The sequence below is a fragment of the Lissotriton vulgaris genome, chromosome 4_1 (genome assembly GCF_964263255.1).
Source record: "Lissotriton vulgaris chromosome 4_1, aLisVul1.2, whole genome shotgun sequence".
NCBI classification, from domain to species: Eukaryota; Metazoa; Chordata; class Amphibia; order Caudata; family Salamandridae; genus Lissotriton; species Lissotriton vulgaris.
This window is the reverse complement of record NC_141691.1, coordinates 1851483261-1851489255: the sequence shown is the minus strand read 5'-3', so window position 1 is coordinate 1851489255 and position 5995 is coordinate 1851483261.

The following is a 5995-nucleotide window of genomic DNA, read 5'->3' as shown; positions in this document are numbered from 1 at the left end:
CTATCATATGTCACACAAAAATGGCCTAATTTTAAGCTTATAGGACTCTGCGGGAGGAAAGAGATACTCTAGTACTTTCTAACCATACTGTCTAATTTTTCCTAAAATCTACTTTCTCTAAATGTCTGGAAGGGTTCACAAACAGGGGCTATGCATAGCGAGGTCAGTGTTACATATACATGTTATCAATACTAGTGTACTAAAAGAATGTGTTTAAATGATATCCAACAAATTCCATTTGACACTGAAAAGGATTGGCTGGTGTCCTTCGATGTGGAATCACTCTATACGTGTATTCCACAAGAGGAGACATTAGCCACCATAAAAGGAATGCTTGAAAACACTACTTGGGAGAGTATCACCCCGATTGATTTTGTGATGTTCTGTGCAAGAATGGTCCTAAAAGAAAATTTCTTTAGATTTGAGGATCTATTGTACCTACAAATATCGGGTACTTGTATGGGCAGTATCTGTGCCCCTAGTTTGGCCAATTTGTATGTTCACAAGGTAGAACAGGAGATGATATTAACTACTAGCAACCCGTTCTACAGTCATCTACGTACCTGGAAAAGGTACATAGACGACATTTTTGTCATATGGAGAGGAGAAGAAGAAACCCTTAAAATGTTCCATGAATGGCTGAACAATCAAAACGATTTTTTGCGGTTCACTTTAGAATCCTCCAAACACAAACTCCCTTTTCTAGATCTATTGATTGAACCAATGAATGGAGGACTCATAACAGAACTATACCGGAAGCCAACCTCCTGCAATTCACTTTTACCATTTGAAAGTTACCACATGTTTTTCTATGTATTCAGGGACATGTACCTAATAAGTCTATAAACTTTCCCCATAGACCCCCAATCCAGGGTAGTATTAGCAATTAACTGCAATAGCCAAGCCCAACTTATTCCACAGAACAGTGGGTACCTCAACCAAAATAAGGGGAGCACTCTTTAGCCTTTGGTTTTATCACTTAAACTGCAGGCATGGCAATCTTTGAATTTTCCTCCACTAAGTGATCCATGTAAGGAAACCAATAATCTGCTCTTAGCTTGGACTTGGTGAGATTCCTCCCCAAATGTCCCTCCGGAGCTAAATTAATAATATGTTCTTGTAACCCAAAAGGTGTTACAATCTTTCATGATCTTAAGATTATGTTCCCTTCTAAAGATTCTTCTTCTTTTAAATTCCAAAAAGGTTGTAACTCTTCTGATAATTCTTTACACCTGGGGGGCCATCCCCCCACAATAGACGTTTAACCGCTTTAAGAGTGAGGTCATTATCCATCTGTGCTTCCCACTCAGTTTTTATAATAGCTGGAACTGTAACTTCCAATATTGTACCTTCCTTTTCTCTGGCCTCTTCTAATCTTTCCACTTTCCTTGACAAGAAATCTGCAGCACAGGTTTTGATACCTGGAACATATGCAACTTTGTAATTGAAACCCTGGTGTCCCAACACCCATTTAGCTATCTGGGGAGTGTTTTTTTTACATTTCTTTCTTAGACAACAAGGGTATCATGCCGCTCCGCCCACGCGGCACTAATTTCCCACCTGTGCGGGCGAATTAGTGAGTGGGCGGGGTCATGACGGCTCCACGCCATCATGAGCACACGCCGCCCGTGACTCATGACGGCGTGGAACCGTCGTAAGTACGGGAGCGCCACGTCCAACGGCAGGTTTGCTCGCGTTTTTATAGTCACCTTAATGAGGTTAATAGGCCTCGGCTGTGTCTTCCGGGTCCTTCCCATGGACGCCGTCTTAGTTTATGCCTGCATTCTGGAGTATCAATATGCATGTGCTGCTAAAAAACGCTACGAGTTAGCGCATGCGCTTGAACGTTCTCTTTGTCATTCATTACTAAACGATGCGCGCATGTGTGTTTATAACGCACTAACCACTCGCGCATGCGTTTTGAGTGCTGTAGTGTTATTTAAGAAAATAAATTAACCATGCTTGCGGAGAAATATTCCGTGTATTGTAGTCATCAATTAAGGAACTTGGCAACATTATGTCTCTGCGTATTACTTAGTGTATTTACAATAATTTGTCCTCGTGCAAGCTGCTACTATTATTTCTCGTAGAACGAGTGAGGAGGTATTATTCTCTACTGGAGTGATGTTTACACGACTAATAATTTCCCTGAATATGTACCTCCTAGGTAACGCTTTATAAGGGGATCCCTTTAGAGTATTAAGTGCATCTTTATTAGAATTAATAAAATCTTTACGGACTCTCATCCTGAAATACTCACAAGAAAATTCTTACCCAGTAATTCTGGGTATAATGTTGTTACTATTCGTGTATGAAGTGTAGTAGGGCATGGTACTCGAGGGTACTACCTAGCGACTTATGGCCCTATTCTTTGTTTATATCTCCAAGGCAGATATGATAGAGTTTTTATTTCTTTCGTGCTTAGGCTGGCATTCTCCTCATCCTGCCTTCTCTACCATTATTAGTTTACATATATATAGATATATCTACACATATTGCATCTAGCACTAAGGATTGTAAGTGTATGGTTAATCTATTTAGAGTAAGATCCAGGGTATGTCATCATTTAGACCTATGGTGTCCGTTCTAAGTCTGTATACCCACTTCTGTTCTTTGCGAAATAGAAATTTCGCGGGGTCTGTCAGGTGTGACGGGATCCATGGCTTTTCTAATACCACCCATTTGAGGTCTATCTCACGATGTCCTTTATCCAAAAATTGATTAGTCATCTTTGTTGACCGTTTGCCACATTTTATCGTGTTTTTATGTTCTTGTATCCGCGTTTTAACTTTTCTGATGGTCATGCCCACGTAGCGGAGCTGGCACGGACACCATATAAGGTAAATCAACCCCTCGCTATTGCAGTTGGTATGTTTTTCTATTCTCCAGGGGCGTGAAGTTCCAATGTCTAGCTCCAAAGTTTTCCCTGTTTGAGGACAGACTGAGCATGTGCCACAGGGAAAATGTCCTACTACTGGGGGTAGATTCCAGAGAGTCAGCTGTCTCTCTGACTTACTGTTTTTTAGCGGACGGGTATGGACCAGTTTATCCCTCAAGTTCGCACTCCGTTTGTATGCAAATAATGGGCGAGGTAGTTCATTATTTCCTAGGTTGAGAATGGGCCAATGTTTGTTTATACTTTTTTTGACTGAATTTGAAAAACTAGAGAAAGTATTTACAAACGTCATCCTTTGATTAGGTTCCTTTTGTGTATGTTGTTCCAATCGCCGCTCTCGGTTATTGTTGGCCGCTCTTTTCTTGGAGTTCCGAATGATGCGGTTAGGATATTTTTTCACCTTAAGATCTATTGTCAGTCCTTGAGCGTGTTCTTCATACTGTTCCAGATTTGTGCAATTACGTCTTATCCGTAAGAACTGGCCAAACGGTAGATTTTCACGCAAAGCACGAGGATGGTAACTTTCAAATGGTAAAAGCGAATTGCAGGAGGTTGGCTTCCGGTATAGTTCTGTTATGAGTCCTCCATTCATTGGTTGAATCAATAGATCTAGAAAAGGGAGTTTGTGTTTGGAGGATTCTAAAGTGAACCGCAAAAAATCGTTTTGATTGTTCAGCCATTCATGGAACATTTTAAGGGTTTCTTCTTCTCCTCTCCATATGACAAAAATTTCGTCTATGTACCTTTTCTAGGTACGTAGATGACTGTAGAACGGGTTGCTAGTAGTTAATATCATCTCCTGTTCTACCTTGTGAACATACAAATTGGCCAAACTAGGGGCACAGATACTGCCCATACAAGTACCCGATATTTGTAGGTACAATAGATCCTCAAATCTAAAGAAATTTTCTTTTAGGACCATTCCTGCACAGAATATCACGAAATCAATCGGGGTGATACTCTCCCAAGTAGTGTTTTCAAGCATTCCTTTTATGGTGGCTAATGTCTCCTCTTGTGGAATACACGTATAGAGGGATTCCACATCGAAGGACACCAGCCAATCCTTTTCAGTGTCAAATGGAATTTGTTGGATATCATTTAAACACATTCTTTTAGTACACTAGTATTGATAACATGTATATGTAACACTGACCTCACTATGCATAGCCCCTGTTTGGGAACCCTTCCAGACATTTAGAGAAACTAGATTTTAGGAAAAATTAGACAGTATGGTTAGAAACTACTAGAGTATCTCTTTCCTCCCGCAGAGCGGGGCCTCCCTCCAGAGCAACCTGACAGGTAGAGGTGAGGCTGGACTATTCAACAATTGTGGGTAAGTCCTATAAGCTTAAAATTAGGCAATTTTTGTGTGACATATGATAGAAAAATATGCACATGACACATGTGATATGAATGTGTAAGATGTGGTTTTGATTTGCTCTATATATATATTTCTCTTGCTCTCTTCAACAACCACCTTTTGCAGCTTACTCTTTTTTACAGATATCCAGAGTATGACCTGACACAGCAATAACATTGCGAAGGAGTACTGGTGGTGTATTACCAATTCTTCTTTAGTTCTTTTTTGCTTTATCACTAAATTGCAGCAGCATTGTACAAATATCTGGTCCTGAAGAAAGCCGCTGATACTAAAAACAGATCAAGAGGCTGAAACATGTCGACCTATCACTAACAGTGGCTCATATCCATACCACTGTGCTGTTACATTTTAACCCTGTCAGGTAGTGCACAGGAATAAAGGTTAGTGGTGATCTATCTAGACAGTTTTAATTCACACCCCCCTATTCACACAGCGCTGCAACATACCTCACTCAACCTATAACAGCACACATATGGGATTACCATCCGACTCCAAAAAAACATCTCTGAACTCCTTCCTTAAATTCCAGAAGTAGTAGCTCCCAGTGGTGACTAGGCTTTCCCCACTGGTAAGGAGGCCCCATATGATGAAGCATGTCACCTTCGGGTGAGTGAGGGGTCTTATCCTTAAGGGATGCCTTCCCCGGTGTTACAACACCTTGAGAGTTGAGAGAGAGATTAGAGCTCTTCAATATTACATCACATACACGTGTGGAAGACCATAGGTATGTATTACGTGTTTTTCTATGTATTCAGGGACATGTACCTAATAAGTCTATAAACTTTCCCCATAGACCCCCAATCCACGGTAGTATTAGCAATTAACTGCAATAGCCAAGCCCAACTTATTCCACAGAACAGTGGGTACGTCAACCAAAATAAGGGGAGCACTCTTTAGCCTTTGGTTTTATCACTTAAACTGCAGGCATGGCAATCTTTGAATTTTCCTCCACTAAGTGATCCATGTAAGGAAACCAATAATCTGCTCTTAGCTTGGATTTGGTGAGATTCCTCCCCAAATGTCCCTCCGGAGCTAAATTAATAATATGTTCTTGTAACCCAAAAGGTGTTACAATCTTTCCTGATCTTAAGATTATGTTCCCTTCTAGAGATTCTTCTTCTTTTAAATTCCAAAAAGGTTGTAACTCTTCTGATAATTCTTTACACCTGGGGGGCCATCCCTCCACAATGGACGTTCTAACCGCTTTAAGAGTGAGGTCTCTATCCATCTGTGCTTCCCACTCAGTTTTTATAATAGCTGGAACTGTAACTTCCAATATTGTACCTTCCTTTTCTCTGGCCTCTTCTAATCTTTCCACTTTCCTTGATAAGAAATCTGCAGCACAGTGTTTGATACCTGGAACATATGCAACTTTGTTATTGAAACCCTGGTGTCCCAACACCCATTTAGCTATCCGGGGAGTGTTTTTTTTACATTTCTTTCTTAGACAACAAGGGTATCATGCCGCTCCGCCCACGCGGCACTAATTTCCCACCTGTGCGGGCGAATTAGTGAGTGGGCGGGGTCATGACGGCTCCACGCCATCATGAGCACACGCCGCCCGTGACTCATGACGGCGTGGAACCGTCGTAAGTACGGGAGCGCCACGTCCACCCCTTAGCCCCTCCCGCGACGCTCCGGAATTTGCCGCGCAGGGAAGGGGTTAAAGGTTTGTGATCTGTACTTAATCCAAATGGTAAACCCCACTAATACATTTT